This window comes from Saimiri boliviensis, chromosome 15 (genome assembly GCF_048565385.1).
Source record: "Saimiri boliviensis isolate mSaiBol1 chromosome 15, mSaiBol1.pri, whole genome shotgun sequence".
Lineage (NCBI taxonomy): Eukaryota > Metazoa > Chordata > Mammalia > Primates > Cebidae > Saimiri > Saimiri boliviensis.
The window spans coordinates 4,461,303-4,483,578 of NC_133463.1; the positions used below are offsets into that span (position 1 = coordinate 4,461,303).

Sequence of the window (22,276 nt, forward strand, 5' to 3'; positions counted from 1 at the left end):
GAATGAAAATTCTTATAATTCTTATAAGAAATACAAGAATGAAATTTCTTCCAATGAAATTAGAATGGACTTTGATAAATGCCAGCGAAGGTAATTATAAGTAAAGGAAGCTTGCTCTTTAATTGAATTATTAATAACGATGTTCGCACACTATTTGTAATACTTCTTTTTTTCTTATCTTTTTCCTTTGATTCTTTCAATAAGCTTAATTTAGACTATCTACCATAACAAAGTGGAAGCATAACTGGTACTGACCCAAATATTGAGAGAATTTAGACAGCCTTATAGGTATCAAACCCATCATTTTTATTTTTTGACCCAAAGCAAGTCTAATAACAGCAAAGTTGATTTTTTTTAAACTAACGTCTTTCTGATAAGCCTAATTTTTGTTTTATCAGGGAGGAAAATCTTTAACCCATAAAAATTGACCAGTTCTTACTCAAACAAACTTCTTAACTGCTCCAACCATCTTTCCCAGCAAAATTCCCTTGTATTTATCTCTGGCGGGCATAAACCAACAAGGACTTGATTGGAGACCTCCCTTTCCGTCCCCTGTCCTCTACACGAGGCATCACTCAGCATCTCGGCCATGTGCTGGTCTGCACTCTGCCTGTCCAGCCAACAGTGCAGTGGCCTGTCCCTAAGCTGTATGCTAGAAATAGACTCATGCTCACATTCTCCCACATGCATCTATTCTCATGCCAAGTCATACCCCATAATATTAAATCAGACTCAAACACCGCCAGCTGACAAATCAAGTCAGGTTATTGATTTCATTTTTTTTCCCCCTGAGCAGCAGAAAACAGAAGTGGAGTGTCACAGGCTGTTTCTTACAGAACAATTGGCTTCAGTTCATGTCCCAGCCCCAAAGGGGATTGATCAATTTTGCTATTAAAATTTTGGCTGAATTTCGTAGATGTGAAAACTGTAGTAAGTGTGCTTTAGATGTTTAAAAAATGTCCTGTCATACCAAGAAATACCCCCATCTATCAAATAAACTGTCATTGAAAGTCAGAACAGGGATTATTCATTCTGTTGTGGCCTTATCTGTCTAACAGGAAACAGATTGTAAGAGGAAACACTTTCTGATGAGATTTTATGGCATCCCTGATTTTTAAATCCCCAGTAGCGATACAGCAACCTTCTCAAATTTAGGTGAAGCCATCAAACTTCATCATTTAAGTAGGAAACTTGTGATAGCACCTTATTCTCAGGTGCCATGCCCACATTCCTAAGGCTTCTGTTTCCAACCTTATTGGCATCTGAATATTCGTTGTGAGTTCATTAGGAAGTTCTGGGGGCCTGCGATGTCATTTTGGAAATGTAGCTTGTGAAACTTCATATTGACACCCAAAGTGTTGATATAATTTTTAGAGTTGTATAGAAAAAGACGTGGCAGTACAAGGCGTGAGCTGGAATGACAAAAAGGGGCCCAGTCCTGGCTCAGGGTCTGTGTAAGGTGACCTCAACTGAGTGGTTTAATCTCCCTGGAGACTCAGGTGCTTAATCTTTAATACGAAGGTGTGAAATGAAATTACATCTCTTTATATTTACATGATTGTTGTATCGTTGTTATTACTGCTGGTACTATTATCAGTACTACATTGAATCAATTATTCAATCATTCTAAATTATTTATTAAAAATAATTTTGAAACTTCTAGAATAACTTGATAGATGTTGAATTCATTCTGTTTTTCAAGCAAATTGACAGTCTGAGAAATTGCTTACTTTCAAAAAGGATTTGCATTGGCTGACTGATAATCTGGCATATATTACATTACATTATTTAATGTATTGAAATACTGTTTTTAATTCTATTGGAAAAATAAAGTTGTCAACCAAAAGATTTCTCCGTACCCATATAGAAGAGAAAGTGAACACAGTCATAAATCATTATTGGGTAATCATTAGCAGATTCACATGCCTATGAGGTAGCACAAAAGGAAAAAGAAATTTAGCATGAAACCTCACACAGTCGATACAGCAAACCAGAAGAAAAACACTGGCTTCTGTGGCCTCTTCATGTATGTATTCTATAGATGCCTTCAGAAAAACACCTCCCTGCATCGTCCTCCCCCCACCATGCTAATTTAACTCCATTTTTATATATGCAGAAGCAGATTGGCCTATGACCTTGGTGATATCACTGCAGTATAAAAAGTGGAGACTGGGATTAATCCCAGGAGAGATTTATCTCTATTGCAAAGGTTCCAAAAAGGCTCTGATTCATTATGTCTCCAAGAAAACACTTGAATAAAGCCAAAAGGAGAAAATCATCTTTTTTTGCCCTTTTAAAAAAGAAGATACTTATATTCAACCTTAAACTTTCAGAGTAGTTTATTTTGTTTCTTTGTCAAAATGTTGAAGAGAGTTTGTGATGGTTAATGTACTAGGTGTCAACTTGACCGAGTTGAGGGCGGCCTAGATAGCTGGGCAGTGTTGTTTCTGGGTGTGTCTGTGCGGGCGTTGCCAGTGGAGACTGACATTTGAGTCTCTGGACTGGAAGAGAAGACCTCCCCCAGTGTGGGTGGGTACCATCCAATCTGCTGCCAATGCAGCGAGAACACGGCAGGCGGAGGAAGTTAGGGCACGGTGAGGCTCTCTCTTTTTTTTTTTTTTTGGAGACTGAGTTTCGCTCTCGTTACCCAGGCTGGAGTGCAATGGCGGGATCTCGGCTCACCGCAACCTCCGCCTCCTGGGTTCAGGCAATTCTCCTGCCTCAGCCTCCTGAGTAGCTGGGATTACAGGCACACGCCACCATGCCCAGCCAATGTTTTGTATGTTAGTAGAGATGGGGTTTCACCATGTTGACCAGGATGGTCTCGATCTCTTGACCTCATGATCCACCTGCCGCGGCCTCTGAAAGTGCTGGGATTGCAGGCATGAGCCACTGGCCTTTGTATAGGCATGTATAGAATTCCTTGGCCTTTGGATCCTGGGACTTGCACCAGCAGCTTCCTGGAGGCTCTCAGGCCTTTGGACACAGATCAAAGGCTGCACTGCCAGCTGCCCTGGTTTTGAGGCTTTCAGGCTTAGACTGAGCCACTTACTGACTTCTTTCTTTCCCTAGTTTGCAGACAGCTAGGATGGGACGTTGCCTTGTAATTGTGTGAGCCAATTCTCCCTCCCCAATAAACTCTCACTTAGGTATACATATATCCTATTGATTCTGTTCCTTTTAAGAACCCTAACTAATATAGAAAACAGGTACATAGGAGTGGAGTTTTGCTGTAAAGATACATGAAGATGCCGAAGCAACTTTGGAAATGGATAATGGGCAGAGATTGGAAGATTTTAGAGGATGCAGAAGACGACAGGAAGCTTGGAACTTCTTAGAGATGGGTTAAATGATTGGGACAAAATACTGATAGTGATATGATCAATACGTCCAGGCTGGAGATGCCTCAGACAGAAATGGGAACTTACTGAAAACTGGTGCAAAGGTCACGGAGTTACGCCTTAGCAAAGAACTCTGCTGCATTCTGTTTATGCCCTAAGACTGGTGCACGTCTGAGCTTCAGACTGGTAATTTAGCGCATCTGGTGGAAGCCAAAGGGGGAGCACATCACATGGCAAAAGCAGGAGTGAGAGAAGGGGAGCAGGATGTCACACACGCTTACATGACTAGATGTCATAAGAACCCACTCTCACAAAGACAGCACGAAACCATGAGGAATCTGCCCCTACTGTGTCTTGGAAGTAACTAACTTTTTAAAAAAATTATTTTACAAGGTCAAAGGTGGAAGGGATTCGCCTCGTCTCTGATGAGACTTTGGGCTTTTGAGTTAATGCTGGAATGAGTTAACACTTTGGAGAACTATTGGGAAGGCATGCTTGTAGTTTTCAATGTGAGAAGGACATGAGATTTGGGAGGGGCCGGGGCAGAATGATATAGTTTGGATATTTGTCCCTGCCCAAATCCCATCTCGAATTGGAGTCTCTAGGTGCGGCCTTCCGGACTGTGAGTTCTCATGAGATCTGGTCATTTAACAGTGGGTGACAGCACCCACACTCTCTGTCTCTTCCTCCCTTTCCCGCCATGTGAGATTCCTGCTGCTCCTTTGCCTCCCACCATGACTGGAAGCTTCCTGAGGCCTCTCGAGAAGCAGATGACAGAGTTATGCTTTCTGTACAGCCTGCAGAACCGTTAGGCAAATAAACCTCTTTTCTTATAAATTACCCAGGTAACACAGAGCAATACTTTTAGCAATGCAGGAACAAGCTAACTCGTTATCGTTCTATACCTATATTTCATGTCTCTAAAGGATTTCCTTTTTGGGGAAGCAGAATTTAATTCTATTCATCTCAGTTTAGTTGTATTTCTAAGATACTAAGAGTGAGGAAATGTGTCTTTTAATGATAAAACCATTTTTGGTTCAATAAAGAAAAAGCCAATACTCGATTGCAACTGATGATGAGCTCAGACAGGAGTACAAAGGTTTTTTTTTTCCCCAGTGTATTTCTTTGTAATTGGATATGTAGTGTTTTTTAAAAATCACAGTTTTGAGTCCTTCATTTGCTCTCGGTCACAGTGTTGTACATGTGGTGAAAGGTTTTGGTGACCTGCAAAGAGATCAATTCAAGGCCTAAATTAATCTTATAAACCTTAGAGAAAAGGATTTATTTCTAGTTATCTGAAGGACTTTAATTTATTCTTTTAATCGAGTGTTTTATGTGAGGTACTTTCTAACAGCAGGTCTCATTTCTCTGATCCTTTCTTATTGGAAAAGAGAACAGGAAAGATAAGAAATAAAAAGTTCTCTCATCTCTTTTACACTCCTACAATCAGCTCACAGATATCAACAAGAATAATTTAATAAATTATTTACATTGAGGTGGAAGTGCTAACTCTATATTCAAAGCTCATCGTGCTATCTTTCATTCTATTCATTTATCATTTATTCATGGCAGTGTGGCTTTAAAAAAGCCAATAATGGCACACACACTCCATATAGACACACACACGCACCCCCACACACATATGCCAAACACACACCACACACAAAAACATACATAGCACACCATACATATACCCAACATACCACACACACCCCACAGACATGCAAATCACACACAGAAACAGACACACACCACACACACATACACACATCATGCATACACTGCACACACTAACACATATATACACAATACACACAAACCACACACATTACCCCCACACCATACACAGACACACATACTACATATACCACATATAAACACACACCACACATACAAATCACACAAACCCCACATGTACACACAAACCACACACATACCCCCCACATCACACCCAGATACAAACACACACCACACACACAAACATACACACACCGTGCATATACCACACACACAATACACACACTACATATACACACAAACCACACACATTGCCCTCACACCACAGACATACATACATACACCACATAAATACACACACACACATATACACACACCATACATATACTGCACACACATATCCACACACACTCTGCACATACTTCACACATACACACACACAATGAACACACACAAATATACACAACACATCATACATACACCACACACACTATACATACCCCATGTATACAAACACACATATCCCCCCACATCACACACAGACACAAACATTCATACATCATACCATACATATACCACACACACCCCACATATGCACACAAACCCCACCACCACACACATACATACCACACACACAAATATACACACCATGCATATCATACACCCATGCCCACATAAATATACACACGCACTCCACACATACCCCACACATACCTACACAATACATACTACACACATACACTTTACACACACCCCCCCACACACATATAAACATAACCACCACACACACACATTTCACACAACCCATCCTAGTGCCTCTGCAGGAATAACCAGAGCATTTCTGATCTCAAGATATTCTTGTTGAAATTATATTTGCAAGGAGAACTTCACAACTAGAAAACCAGGAAAGTTCTAGAATCTGCTTAGGATGGACACATTGATACTGAAAAGTATTATAGGGCAGCAAGTTTTTTGTTGCTGTTGTTGTTGTTGTTTTTTGAGACAGGATCTCTCTCTGTGGCCCAGGCTGGAGCACTGTGGTGCTTTGTCAGCTCACTGCAGCCTCCATCACCTAGGTTCAAGTGATTCTCTTGCCTCAGTCTCCTGAGTAGCTGGGATTACAGGTGGGTGCACCACCACATCCAACTTATTTTTTGTATTTTTAGTAGAGACAAGGTTTCACCATGTTGGCCAGGATGGTCTCGATCTCCTGACCACGTGATCCACCTGTCTCGGCCTCCCAAAGTGCTGGGATTACAGGCGTGAGCCACTGCACCTGGCCAGTCCGTGACGGCACCCTTCAGATGGAAAGTCCTACCCATGTATAGGACTGTGGTGCTGGAAGTGGCAGGTTCCTGTGTGGGGATGCATGGGCTGGAGGTGTGAGTCTTCAGGCAGCTGCACAGACGTGTTGACTTTCATCTACATGTTAATTTTGAATGTGACACTCACCTCTGAATCCTGTCACTATGTGTCAGGGAGGAAAGTTTTACATGTATCAGTTCTAACTAGATTTCAAATGAATTTTTCTTTAATTAGTGATCATTATTTAACGTAACCACCTGACAAACTGTGGTGTTTGGATTTCTTTGTTTATTTTTCTTTTTGTCATGTCCACAGTCTACTCAAACTTGATTTATGAAAAAAAAATTATCTTGATTGACTGTTGAATTTTATCTGCATTAAAAATGGAAGTCAAAGAGATTTCTAACTCTCCTCCACTAGGGAAGAAAATTAATGAGCCTTTATTTTCCAACTGAAGTATCTGACACTCACATTTAACCAAATTTAGTTTGATTTATATCATATTTTATAATCCAAAGCACACCATCACTATTCTATAGCTACAATATGAAAGTTATAAAGAAAAGGACATTATCAAAGGCTTAAGAAACACATTTGATAATGTGACATAATCATATATAGCAAAGAGAAAAATTTGGCTTTTAGGAGGAATGGACGTTATTTTGTAGCTATTTATTTATTTATATTAATGTGAAACACCAGGTCTGGAAGCTGTAACTGATGGAATAGGGTGAGGCTTCAACTGTGAGGGAATTAAGAGTGTTTTACCTGAAATGTGGCTGATGCTTGGAGTCAGATCATTTGGTGGAACAGAAGAATATTCAAGTTTGCTAGCTGAAATTTATTGAAATGTATGCTAATGTTTTCTTAAAGTTCAAGAGGCCTAGTGGCCTACCCAAGATCCAAAACTCAAAGCGGAATCTCACTTAAACTCTGGTCATATATCATTCATACATATATATGTGTATATAAAATATATCACACGTATTCTCTTTTGAGTTACATTTCTAGATTTAATGCTTGATTTCTTAAAGAAGATAATATATTTGGAAAAGATCTATCTATATTTTAAAGAAGAAAGTGGGCACTGCTGTAAAGCATTGAGCCTGAATCTATCACTGACTCTGATTACACTTCTAAAGTGAACGTTCTATGAAATATGAATGTGGCAACTTGGAATTGTTGGTAATAAGAAGTAGGTCTGCCCGCTTGACACAGCAAAACCAAATACTCATATTAGAAAGCAGTCTATTTTTAATTAATTTTTTCTGTTTTTTAAATCAATTTTCACGACTACCTCCTGGAAAGAAGTAAGGGTTACAAAGTGATTTGTATCATTGATTATAGTTTTATAAAGAATATGATTACATATGAGAAGATATATTTTATTAATTTTACCAAAAAACTTAATATTGTACAAGAGGTGGAAACCTCACAAAAAAGACATGATAGAACTTTAGGGTTACTTGAAACATCTGTTTATAATTTTCACAAATCATAGTGATAAATATGGGCTAAGGAGGAAACTTAATCTGGATTCATCCTGTTTCCTCTAGGTACTGTGTAATCTAAATTAGTTATATAGAAAAGAAAGGCTTTCGGTGGAAAACAATCTATGATGTATAGCATAGCCTTGAGGGGTATTGGATTCCAGCCCTATTCATAATCTTTGAGCAATGTAACAAAGCTTTGCAAATTGTCAAAGTAATTGACAGACATCCAAATTCTGTCTACTTTGGTAAATGTTTTTAATTGACTCCCTTTATTGGAGGAAAACCAGTTTTGTCCCGTTTGCAATTTGTCTCAACATTTTATATTCCATACATTTGTGCTGTTTTCACTTTTCCTTTGGACAAGCTCTAACATTTGCCCCATTCCCTCATATCATATGAATAAATAAGTTATTTAACATCTGCTCACTTTCATATCTCTGACAGTAATGATTTTACCTTTTCCTAAAAATTACTTTTGGCAGTTACTCACTCTAAGTCTATAAGTTTTGTAAACTATTTAATTAGAGAAAGTATGTCTCTGACATATAATGTATGTTCTGGCCGTATGTTTAGATAATGTTGAATGTTTCACTTACAATAAATTGGATATGCCTAATTTTTACCTGCCAGTATTAATCATGAAATGGCATTCATAAATGAGTACTAGATGACATGATTTTTAATTTAATTTAATCACATTCTTTCATCAATTTATCAAATATGATTGTATATGTCATTCCTTTCCACTAGCTTTGAGCTATGGTTTGTAAATTTTCAGAGGATGTCCTCTCATTGATTAATGGAGTACGTAATAAAATGTAATGCCAGGAAAACCCACATTCTTTTAAAAAACACGAATTCAGAGAAAAAAAAGCTTTGCATAGTTATGTCGGAAGCCTGCAGGCTCTGGACCTCTGGGCATCATATGCTAATAGCTCCAGGCTTTATGTCAATTCCAGGGCATTGATCAGCTCTAGGAAGTGATGATTATTCTTTTTATTGTACTTTAGGTTCTGGGGTACATGTGTAGATCATGCAGGATTGTTGCATAGGTACACACATGGCATTATGGTTTGCTGCCTCCATCCCCCCATCACCTACATCTGGAATTTCTCCTCATGTTATCCCTCCCTGACCTCCCTACCCAACGGCTGTCCCTCCCTTGGCTCCCCGCAACAGACCCCAGTGTGTGATGCTCCCCTCCCTGTGTCCCTGTGTTCTCATTGTTCACTACCTGCCTATAAGTGACAATATGCAGTGTTTGATTTTCTGTTCTTGTGTCAGTTTGCTGAGAATGATGGTTTCCAGATTCATCCATGTCCCTACAAAGGACAGGAACTCATCGTTTTTTTACGGCTGCATACTATTCCTTGGTGTATATGTACCACATTTTCTTTGTCCAGTCTATCATCGATGGGCATTTGGGTTGGTTCCATGTCTTTGCTATTGTAAACAGTGCTACAGTGAACATACGTGTGCATGTGTCTTTATAATAGAACGGTTTATAAATATATACCCAGTAATGGGATTGCTGGGTAAAATGGAATATTTCTAGGTCCTTAAGGAATCACCACACTGTCTTCCACAATGGTTGAACTAGTTTACACTCCCACCAACAGTGTAAAAGTGTTCCTATTTCTCCACATCCTCTCCAGCATCTGTTCCTTATTGATGTCAGGGCTCAGAACACCCTACCCCAAGGTATGGTGCCTTGGCATGCAGAATGTTTTGAACAGAAAAAGATTAGAAGGGCCCAGGAAGTGTCTTCCTGATCTCCTCCCTCCCTCCTTTCTCCCGTTCCTTTTCCTGCCCCAGAACTGTAGAAACCAGAATTATTCTTCTCTATAGCAAGCCATAAGTCTTAAAACAGCCTCTGCTCTCCTCTTAAAACTGTCCCCACAGGGTTGACAAGAATTGCATTCTGGGTCCAGACAGAAATATAGTGATAAGTATGTGATATAGTTTGGATATCTGTCCTCACCCAAATTTCATATTGAAATGTAATCTCCAATGCTGGAGGAGGGGCCTGGTGGGAGGTGTTTGGGTCATGGGGCAGATCCCCCATGGCTTGGTGCTGTGCTCGCGGTAGTGAGTAAGTCATCATGAGATCGGCTTAGGGGTGTGGCACCTCTTCACCCACTCTCTTGCTCTTGTTTCTGCCACGTGAGGCTCCTGCTCCCACTTCACCTTCTGCCACCATTGTAAGCTTCCTGAGGTCTCCTCAGAAGCAGAGGTGGTGCCGTGCTTCCTGTACAGCCTGTAGAACCAATTAAACAAATTAAGCCTCTTTTCTTGTCAATTACCCTGTCTCAAGGTATTTCTTCATAGTGATGCAAGGAAGGCCTAACACGAGATGCACAATTCAGGCTGCAGGTGGGTCACACAGCCTTAGAGGCTGACCGTGTGTGTCCCCATTGTTCCTATAGACAGGCTCTTTGACATGAGAATAACAGGCTATGGATGAAGGATCACCGATGTTTTTCAATGCTGGTTTCAAATTCCAGAAACCAGTTTGAAGACCCCCACAAGATCAGCAGGAGACTGTAGCTTCTTCATTTCTCTGTCCCATGATGTCACTGTGTGCTCTTCAGCCAATTAATGATCACATATCAACCCATTCCAAAACTCTTAAAAACCCTGGCCCCAAATTCTCCAGAGAGATGAATTTGAGGTTTCCTCCCGTCTCCTTGGACAGTGACCTCGTGGTTAGACCTCTTTCTCTGCTGTCACCTGGTGTGCTTGCTGTGTTTGTTAGGAATGAACATATGGTGATATTCCCTCTCCCCACCAAGGCTTTCATTCGGCAGGTATCCTGCCACACACCTGGGGGAGGCATGTCCTACGAGGACACAGAAAAGCATCTGAGCAGCCGGATGTCCCTTCTCCAACTTTATTACTGTTAGATCATACGTTTTTATCCATTCATGTTTCTCCCCAACTGCTCACTTCATTAATCAGTCTCAGCACAACAATACAGTTTTCCCTGGTTCCCTGGGTCTTCATTTCTGAAGGCTGCCAGGTCTTGTAAAACTTCGATAAACACATTTGTTATGCTTTTCTCTTGTTAATCTGTCTTTTTGTTATAGATTTGGCAGCCAGGACCCCTGTGATTGTCTAAAAGATACAATGTTTTTCCCCTACAGCAAGTTTTTCTTGATCAACACTTTGGCTTAGTTGCAGAAAGCAACAATAAGAATTCACAGTGGCAACAACAATAAAATCACTGCAATATCCATTCCTGGCTCTGGAAAATTAGAATATTTTAAACATTCTTTTCAAAACGTGAATCACACTAACCCCATTGTGTTGCAGGGGCCAATGAGTGAGTTCTGCTTGGCACTCTGAAATTTACTTGAATAATCAACTAGCAAAAGGCAGACTAATTAGATAAAAGGTCCATGAATTTATTTAATGTGTCCCCATGGAGGTATTCAGAAGGAAGGCCCAAAGACACAAGGAAACTGTCCACTTGTGTGTATGTTCAACACAGCCTAGACAGCTGTGTAGAAATGTGATCTACCTTGGGGAAGAGGGATTCCAGTTTCTATAACACCACAAAGGAGAATGGGACTGAGGGACAGGAGGGTAGGAGGAGGTCAGAGAAAAACTTGCTTCTGAGGCTGCTGCTTAGGTCTTCATCTGGGATATTATTTCTAAGCCCCAATAGTGTCATGAGTATTTTCCTTGTAGCTCAGGAAATATTTTATTTTTAAGACTACCTTCATTTTCATCATTCTATTTTGCTTAGCAATTGAAAACAAAAAAGTCCTTAAAAGATCAGTGATAAGAAAAGATAATTATTTATTCAGAGATTTTGAGAACTGCTCCAAATACCACTCTGAGTCTCAAGTAATAAACAGAGAAAACATGATTGAATTTTTGCTAGTGTCAAATATAGACATAGACCAATAGTGATAATGAGGCGTGAAGAGGAGGCTGTGACAGCAGTTATGGAGGTGCTACTGGAGCAAGATTGGGGTAGGTAACCCAGAGGAAGCCTTCCGGGGAGTTTCTGAGATGCCTTGTGAAATGAGGAGATAGTGCAGGGAGTGGGGGTGGATTTGCATTGGGAAAGTCTCATCAAATGTGAGGGAACAGAGCTTGGGGGTGGAGGAGAGGCACATTGTAGTTTAGCATTAGCATAAGTGCCCCTAAAAACATGTACACAGGATGCAGAAAGGTTTGAAAAAGCAGTAAGCATTTTAGATCATCAGTTACATGTTGCTAGAGAATAAAATTCAAGGCTGGCCTGCCCTGTGATCAAGCTACAGAAATCATTAAGGCGTCAATTCCAGATGCCTTCATCAACGTGACAAGGAGCCGAGCCGAGTGGCTGTGCCCTGAACAGCTCTTATGGACAGAGAGTGAGAGTGCTTTGGTCCTAGGAGGGCTACAGGCTACTTGCTCCCAAGTAGGTGAATGATAAAAGGGGACAGGGAGAGAAGTGAGAACGTCTCGCAGGAGGACTGAAACCTGGATAGTGAGGGTACAATTTTAGAATTTCGGAGGTAGAACCAGCAGGACTTGACGGTGTTTTGTGTTTTGTTTGGATACTGATGATGGAGTGGGGTGTGTGTGTGTGTGTGTGTGTGTAAGAAGGTCGTTCCATTTCTGCAGACAGAGATCGAAACAAAAGAGAGTTGAGGAGCCTGTGGAATATTCAAGTGGATATGCTGGAAGAGGCTCTGGATCTGGAATCTGAAGGTCACGCCTGAGAGTGTGGCAGGGGAGTCCTGGCAATATTGCCATTTATGAAAACACAGAGAACCATTAAGATTACTCAAAGAGGGCTGAGTCTATCACCCTGAAGGAGGAGCACAGTTTCCCAAATGTGTTGCCTAATAGAAATTTTCCTCTTGGGTGCAATGTCACAGAAGCAAAAACATTTGAAAATAAACTTCAATAATTTAATAGAGTTTAACTTACTATTTAGTAAAAACGTTGCTGTTATCTTATCAAAAAAAATCAAAACTAAATTCTTTATATTGTAATGAAGTATCAATAATCCAGTTTGTACTTAGTACATTTGCCAGTTTCAGTGAGCATTAAATATTGGAAAATTTAGCTATTGTACCTCCTTGGAAAGCTAGGAACAGAGAGAAAATCTTGCTTTTTTGGAGAGCTGATAAACTTCTTTCAATGCTTCAAGTAGCTCCCTATGGAGATAGCTATTGAAATACCATAAAAATGTTCTGTGTGAAAAACTGTAATTTTCTCTGTCATTAGAAAAAAAAAGATGTGTATGAAAAATATTTCTCCACCTATGATACACAGAATTATTTTATTTTTCTCTTCATGATAACCTGAACAGTAATACCAGTGCGATGGAATGCTAATTCTAAATAGTTTCATTTTTTGTTGAGATTAGCATCGCTAAATTATACATTCTTCTGAATTGAATCTTCATGAAAGAAAGCCATTTCACAGTAAACACCTGTGTTTAATGACATGGGTGATTAAAGTAAATTAGTTGTAAAATTGTTTTGTTTTTATTTCTCACATAGTTTTTCTGTAATTCACGCATCTATTGAAGACTTAGGTAATGAATGGCTTCCATCATGTTTTGGTAACTCACATGCTACACAACTTTGAAGAAAGACAATTGATTTTCACCAATTCAGCTTTGTATCTAAGTTTTACATCATAATTTGTGGTGGTGTTATATTTGATAGGCATATATTTCATATTTACACAATGAAAACTTTATCTCACCTTCAAAATGGGAATGATAATAAAGACATATCACTGAGGAGACATTAAATATGTAATATTGGCTTATAAAATATAACACCACCTCAAATGATTATGTAATACATTGATACAAAGCTGAAAGGCACAAAAATCTTGAGGAGGCCTCTTTTCCTTTACTCTTTTATAGGATATAGTGATTATTTGTTGTGTTCTGCTAAAAGTAAAACCTGTCGTATGTACTAGTTTACATTCCCCGCAGCCACCTAGCAGTGTTCCCTTTTCACCACATCCACCCCAACATCTATTATTTTTTGATTTTTTAATTATGGCAGTTCTTGAAAGAGTGAGTTGGTATCACATGGTGGTTTTCATTTGCATCGCCCGCACAATTAGTGCTGTTGAGCATTTCTCATATGCTTGTTAGCCATTTGTATATCTTCTTTTAAAGAATTTTCCATTTATGGCCGGGTGCAGTGGCTCAAACCTGTAATCCCAGCACTTTGCGAGGCCGAGGCGGGTGGATCACGAGGTCAGGAGATCGAGACCATCCTGGTCAACATGGTGAAACCCCATCTCTACTAAAAATACCAAAAATTAGCTGGGCATGATGGCGCGTGCCTGTAATCCCAGCTACTCAGGAGGCTGAGGCAGGAGAATTGCCTGAACCTGGGAGGCGGAGGTTGCGGTGAGCCGAGATCACGCCATTGCACTCCAGCCTGGGCAATGAGAGCGAAACTCCATCACACACACAAAAAAAAGAATTAAAAAAAGAATTTTCCATTTATGTCCTTGGCCCACTTATTTGATGGGATTAGACATCTAATCTGGTTGATGCTAAGTTTAAATAGGTGGCACAGCACTTTGGGAGGCTGAGGCAGGTAGATCACAAGGTCAAGAGATCGAGACCATCTTGGTCAACATGGTGAAACCTTGACTCTACTAAAAATACAAAACATTAGCTGGGCATGGTGGCGCGTGCCTGTAATCCCAGCTACTCAGGAGGCTGAGGCAGAGGAATTGCCTGAACCCAGGAGGCAGAAGTTGCAGTGAGCCGAGATCGCACCATTGCACTCCAGCCTGGGTAACAAGAGCGAAACTCCGTCTCAAAAAAAAAAAAAAAAAAAAAAAAAAATCAGGTAACAAAAAATAGAGAAGACAGAAGCCCCTGTCCCAGTCCTGACTGAGCTGGGCCTATTGCTGCTCAAGTTGCAGTTGGGCTTCCTGGACTGGCTACAGTGGAGATTGTGGGTCCGCATCTGTTGTGATATATGGCCTCCTCCTTAGCCACTTTTATATTCAGCCTCTCAATATCTTTAACTCATTTTCATGAGTCATGGACCAAAGCAAGTTATATGTAATTGAATCACTTTATGGTAGAGGAAGACTTAAGTGTTGACTCATGACTCCCGTAGCCAGTGATTAAGATTCAAAAATAGTTTTTAAAACCACAATATATCTCTATGTAAATTTCGTGACAAGAGACAGTTCCAGGACTTGCATATGATGAACTTATGTTGATCTATTTCTTGGCACAGACAGATGTTTTTATCCCTCATCTACATTTTTTTGATACAGGCACAGAGAAATTTTCATTTCATACTCAGCAGTCAGTATCAAACCTTCTTTATAAACAAAAATTTATGAATCTTCTATGTGTTAAATATTTATCTATTTTAATGTAATTATATATGTATATGTATTTATATATGCAATTATATGTGCACACATTCATACACACACACACACACACACACATATATATATATATATATATATATATATATATATATATATATTAGACCAAAGATAATTGATCTTTCTTTTAATTTTCATTCATCCCATCATTTTGGCTCTAGAGTTTACGATTACATGTATCATCTGAAATACAGTTTATAAATAAAGTATAGTCTATTCATAACTAACAGGTATTTTAGCATAAGGCAAAAGTTGTCTTTCATAACATAAATTTATTGTCTTCAGTAAAAAAAAAGCCCAAAATATATAGAATATGATTTTTGTCTTTTATATAAAATTAATAAAACAGAAAATATTTGTTTGCAATTTTTACTGAGTATTGACAATTTTCCCTTTCATACTATATAACATATAATTTGATACAAATCAGTAAATGAATAGTAAATGTTATCCTAAGTAGGCTCAGACGTGCAGTGGCTCACACTTGTAATCCCATCATTTTGGGAGAAGAAGGTGTGAAATTTACTCGAGGCTGGGAGTTAGAGAATGGCCTGAGACACCATCCCTATAAGAAAAAAAAAAAGTTCTCATAAGCAAATAGCAGAAATGAAAAAGAAATCTTCAGTTTAAGAAAGTTGCCAAAATATAAAATAATGATGCAGTTACTTTGTATGAAAGAGTACTATTCTTAGATTACTGATAAAATGTCTCTAATGCTATTTCTATACCCATTGTCCCCCAAGGATACGCTATCTGTTCTCTCTCAAATCCTTTAGACATAAAGTATCATGCTGTTCCACTGTTGCCATCATACTGGCTTCCTGGCTGTAGGTGCCCATGCTGCCCACCATGCGTTTCATGCTGAAGGGCTCCCCCATGCAGCCATCTTCTCCTGGTCCCCAACTCTGTGTACTGTGGGGCCACACCTATTCCTCCCCACATGGGACACTTGGTATGATATTTCTGATTCTTGTTCTCTATAGTATTCGCTTCTTGGAGAGGTTCAACTATTTCCATGCTTCAGACTCTAACCTCTGAATTCATGTTTCTAAACTCTAATCGCATAAGGAGCACCGGGATAACTTGTTCAGAATGCACACGTCTTGATCAGAGATGCTGATTGGGTAAGCCTTGGCAGGTGACCCTACATTTACTTTAGGCACGTGAGTGCAAGCTGACCCCCGTCTCTTGATTTAGACTCAGCACCCACAGCACACTGGGTATTTTTACGTGGGTATTTAATAAGCCAATCAAATGAAGTATGTGCAAAAGAGAATTCCTTATTATGGTCAGGATGCCCCCCACACTCTGATTTTTTTTTGTTTTGTTTTTTTTTTTTTTCCTTTCTAAACTAATCTATCCCTTTATTTCATCCCTTTACTATCGTCCACAAGCCATGGTCTTTATCCGTGTTCCTCACATAAAGCAACTCGTTTCAAGCACAGAACTCTCACTGGTACTGTTTCTTCCACTGGCACATTCTTGCACTGGGGATTTATCTGGTGCTTCTCCACTGGCTCCTTCTCAGAAGCCTTTCCTGCTCATTCTCTCCAAGGAACCTCCCCACTCCACCTATGCTGACCACCAGACATTCCTGTCTCTTTGTGCTAGCACTGCATTTGTGCTCACAATCTGCACTGACTTCTTCGCTTGATTGTTGACTTAGTGACCGTCTTTGAACTGGTGATAGTGTATAAGCACGCTGTAGCAAGGATCTTGTTTTGCATTCTGTGGACTTACTGTGGACTGTGGACTTAGTGTGTTTAACACAGAGAAGGTGTGCAGTCAGTAATATTTGAAGGACAGGAAAAAAATGAAAGAAAGTGACAGAGGGAGAAGAGGAAGAAAGGAAGGAAGGAAGGAAGGAGGGAGGGAGGGAGGGAGACGCCTTGCATATACTACCAATTGTAGAGATGTGTCTTATATTTTAGCATCCCTCATGTCCCTTTCCCTCTTCAGTTTTTTTGTATGTGAGTTTTATCCAGTCCCTTAGCAGCTTAAAGTGACATAGCTATGTAATTTGTTCAGATACTGATCCTTTCTTGTTGTTTACACAGTAATAGATGAAAAGAAATGGAAAGGCTTTTCCTCCAAATAACAAGTGTTTAGTTTAGAATTCAGAGCTTCCTCGCCCGGGGTATGAGGTAGAATTCGTATCTATTCCTTATTTACACCTTTTCTGAGTGTAAACTCCATAAAGGGTTTGGTCGAGCAAGCCTGACACTTCATATCAATCTGATAGGGAGAAATAAAGCCGAATTTAATTCACATAGCAATATGACAGCTCTTGTCCTTGAGTATCGTAGAGGAAATAGACATCCATTACCCGGTGTAACCAATTAACTTTTCTTAGAAGACGTCTTTGCTTCTAGCAATCGCATAGACTGTACAGCTAACGAAACAAGCGTGGTTACTCGCAGTCTCCAGGGCTTCTCCAGGAGAGGAAGGTGCCGCAACCTCTGGGAGGCTGCCCTGCACAGGAGTCCGAGGCTCACGAGAAAAAGGTGAGAGTGGAAGAATTCAGAAGGCCCAAGGCGAGGTCTTGTTTGTTTTACTGCCTCAGTTCATTCATTTCCAAAGCTGAAATAAAATATCACTTATCTCATAAGATTATTATAATTAATTAATGAGCTTAACTTATGACAAACATTCAGGGATTGCCCATTACCTATTATTTACTATACCTCAATGTAAAGTTATTAATTTTGTATATCTGGCTTTAACCATATTTATATTAAGATTTTTACTTATACAACACTGACCACTTTCTCATATTTTTTTTTACTCATTACACTACATCATGTTCCATTTTAAATAGAAATTATTATAATGATTGTATGTAGAGTCCCAATTACGTATTAATAACAGCCTGTTCTTTCTAATAAGTTTCGTAAGTCTTTTTATTAGACAAGTCATAATATTAACTATATCTGTTGACTACAGTTTGAATTTATTTTCAGTTTTTATCTTGACAAGGGTTTGTGCTAAACTAAGTTGGGGTCTAAAATTCTATCACCTCCACTGTATGTTGGTGGAATTGTTAATAAATTACATCCACTCCTTTCTTTGAATGTATCTGCTCTTTTTGTATTTAAGTTCCATGGGTTTCCCAGAAGGGACATTAATACCTACGGGAAAAGAGTGACAATTGTGTTCACTGCTAACCTGAGAAAAGGTAATCCATCCATTTCTTTTCTCTGCAGTACATAACACTAGTAAATGTAACCACCTTGAAATTGTTTGAAAGCTAGGACAAGAAAATTCATGGACGTTCACTATAGAATGAACACAATAGAGCACCTCAGCACATCTTATTTCAGAGCAGAGCATTCTACAACGCCACCAAGAAGGAGCTAAGCTACATCAGGATAAAGCAAAGGCAGAGGTACATTTTCTTAAAACTCTTAAACATGGTTTATGTGCTGTTCTCCATTTCTCCCAATGGAAGTCTTAAAAAAAGAAAGTGAAATTACATGTAAGAATCAATGTCTTAGGCCGGGCGCGGTGGCTCAAGCCTGTAATCCCAGCACTTTGGGAGGCTGCAGATCTCAAGGTCAAGAGATCGAGACTATCCTGGTCAACATGGTAAAACCCCATCTCTACTAAAAATACAAAAATTAGCTGGGCATGGTGGCTCGTGCCTGTAATCCCAGCTACTCAGGAGGCTGAGGCAGGAGAACTGCCTGAACCCAGGAGGCGGAGGTTGCGGTGAGCCAAGATCGCACCATTGCACTCCAGCCTGGGTAACAAGAGCGAAACTCCATCTCAAAAAAAAAAAAAAGTAAGTGTCTTTATTTTTCAAAATTTTTCATTGCTACCACACACTCGCCAGTAAAAAGAATTTGATATCTTGTAAACTGTTCTTTTAAAATAAAGGTGAATATTTATCAATAAATCAAACATTAACTAGAGCATAAATAAGGTATAAAATTTTCCAAGTAAATATCTCCAAAATGAATATTGATTTAATGAGATAAATATGGCATGCAAAATAATATTAAAATTATTCAGCCTATATATAACTACTTAAAACATTTTTGTACAGATATTGTCTTTGAATTTTTTTTTTCAGTGTTATTAGGTAGCTAACACAGAGTCACTCTTTCAGAAATCCCATTAAGGGGCTCCTGACAGAATTCAGAATTGTATTTATACTGCCACATCTATGTCTGCCCTCAAACCCTGTTGAAACATATATTGACAAAAATAAGCTAAAGCTATTTCTTTCAGTTAAAATTAGTTTCTGGCTGACAGTTTTACACAGTTTAATATTGTTGTGATTTTTCTAACTGACACATCATTTAAAGTATGCTATCATTCACTAATCTAATAATAACATAAACAAATACGTTTGTGTTCTCCTTGCCAGGTTCCATTCTTTTATTTTAAAAATACTGCTTTTTTTTTTTTTTTTTTAATTTAAAACATGTTTCAGAACAGGTTCGTATTTATTTATTTTCTTTTGATTTTTTTTTTTTTTTTTTGAGACGGAGTTTCACTCTTGTTACCCAGGCTGGAGTGCAATGGCGCGATCTCGGCTCACCGCAACCTCCGCCTCCTGGGTTCAGGCAATTCTCCTGCCTCAGCCTCCTGAGTAGCTGGGATTACAGGCACGCACCACCATGCCCAGCTAATTTTTGTATTTTTAGTAGAGACAGAGTTTCACCATGTTGACCAGGATGGTCTCGATCTCCTGACCTCGTGATCCACCCGCCTCGGCCTCCCAAAGTGCTGGGATTACAGGCTTGAGCCACCGCGCCCGGCTTCTTTTGATTTTTAAATGGATGACTTGGAAAGAACATGGATAATATCATCGGAATATTACCATTAGCTCTTACTCAGTATGCGACATCAAAAAATCTGCCAGTCTTAACTTTTTTTGGCTCCCCTCACTGTCACATGGAGATAACTGTCTCCATCCCCGGAGAACACTAAGGGTGTGTTGCCAAACAGGGTCTGGTGCGGAACTCTCAACATTACTTTTCTTTTTTTTTTTTTTTTTTACTGTTGATTTCAATCCAATTACTGTTAGTTAAGTTGGCATTTAGAGGGGTTGACAACAAATTCTTGATAATTATGTAGTGACTACTGCTTGAATCTTATTGAGTATTATTGAAATATGTCTAATGATAGTTTGCATTTCCATGATTTAGTGCATTCTTTTTATGTGGATAAATTGTCCTAAATTGGTGTTACTGTCATATAAACCATAACCAGATCAACACTTGTGATTTCTGCCTGTGTTCTGTCCACCTGATTGCAGTTAAGGTGGATAGATTTTCTTTTCTTTTCTTTCTTCTTATTTTTTTTTTTAATAATTCAGTCTCCATAGAGACTGTCAAAAATTGCCAATGCCGACTGTATTTCCAGTCGTCATGGCGGGGTATTGGGAAAAGTTTTCAATTAGCAGTAATCGCGCCTCGGATAAACCTCATTGGCTACGATACTGCCACTGCACAAAGCTAAGGTGGATAGATTTTCCGTGGGCGGAATCTACTTTCTAGAACTCACCTAATGGCTGGACTCTACAGATGTGCCAAGGAGTCTGTGCTCTTGAGGAGATTACATTTTTGGGGGACACAGGGAGAGAAGAGAAGTAAGCAAATAGGATTTTCTTTCAATTCCATGTGATAATAAAGGTAAATAAGGGATAGTCGAGAACTTCGAAAAGGCAGCATTAAGCAGAATCCCCTGAAATCCACACACTGTGTTGGTATCAGGTACTTGAAAAGTATTCAGTTTGTCTCTGAAGCCCATCTGATTTTTATCGCTCTACCATTTTCTCATCACACCTGTTGTATAACATGCAGAATTCAAGTATTTGTGCAAAGGGTAAGCTTGCATGTTGGTGGAATTGTTAATAAATTAACATCCACTCCTTTCTTTGAATGTATCTGCTCTTTTTGTATTTAAGTTCCATGGGTTTCCCAGAAGGGATATTAATACCTAAGGGAAAAGAGTGACAATTGTGTTCACTGCTAACCTGAGAAAAGGTAATCCATCTATTTCTTTTCTCTGCAGTACATAACATTAGTAAATGTAAGCACCTTGAAATTGTTTGGAAGCTAGCACAAGAAAATTCATGGACGTTCACTATAGAACGAACACAATAGAGCACCCCAGCGCATCTTATTTCAGAACAAAGCATTCTACAACGCCACCAAGAAGGAGCTAAGCTACATCAGGATAAAGCAAAGGCAGAGGTACATTTTCTTAAAACTCTTAAATATGGTTTATGTGCTGTTCTCCATTCCTCCCAATGGAAGTCTTAAGAAAAGAAAAGAAAATTACATGTAGGAGTCCGTGTCTTTATTTTTCAAAAGAAACTAAAAGATGATTCAGTCTTATTTTATTTTCCCAAAGATTGCCTGCTAGGACTCCCTACGATGCATACAGTTTTAGGAATGACTGGTATTCTGTCGAAGTGAAATAAATGTGTTAACTTTAAAGAAAAGAATCTTTACCAAAGTTTCCAGGATGATGTGTTTCCAGGACAATGAGTTTCCAGAACATTGGCGTAACAGACTGCCTTTATAGGTAATGAGTCTACACAGGGAGATTGTGTTCAGTTTTCAATACTTCAACGTCTTCTTTGCCTAAGTGTCTTTTCTTTTCTCTGTTGGATGATTCTACCCACCCTTCTTTACTTCAGTGATAGCCCACGCAGGAAGCCTTTGTGCTACAGACCTTCCAGGTCCTACAGATTAAGTACAACAACGTACTCAAGCTAAAGAACCGTTTCTTTAACACTAACATGGCATATGCATCCCTGTCATTACGGTTACCGTATGTATTGTAATAACCTGTCATATGTCACTCTTCCCAATAGTATGAGTAGGGTTTGGAATCTACAGTGACTGGTACATGGGAAACATGATAAGGAAAAAAGACAGGACCACTCAGTATCACATCTATAGAAAGAATGAATAGATGGATGCTGTCGTTCAGGGTTTCCCAGTGGAAATGAGGCACACCCTTTTTTGAGGAAATCATGGAATTTTAGTGAGTTGGGGG

The 22,276-nt window shown here is 39.2% G+C and overlaps 1 non-coding gene across 1 annotated transcript; it reads right to left on the reverse strand.

Annotated features, from left to right (window-relative positions):
- Window positions 1–20,585: 20,585 nt before the first annotated feature.
- Window positions 20,586–20,726, reverse strand: LOC120362488 (U4 spliceosomal RNA). The gene has a single exon (XR_005578379.1). It is a non-coding gene; the product is annotated as a U4 spliceosomal RNA (small nuclear RNA).
- Window positions 20,727–22,276: the final 1,550 nt, after the last annotated feature.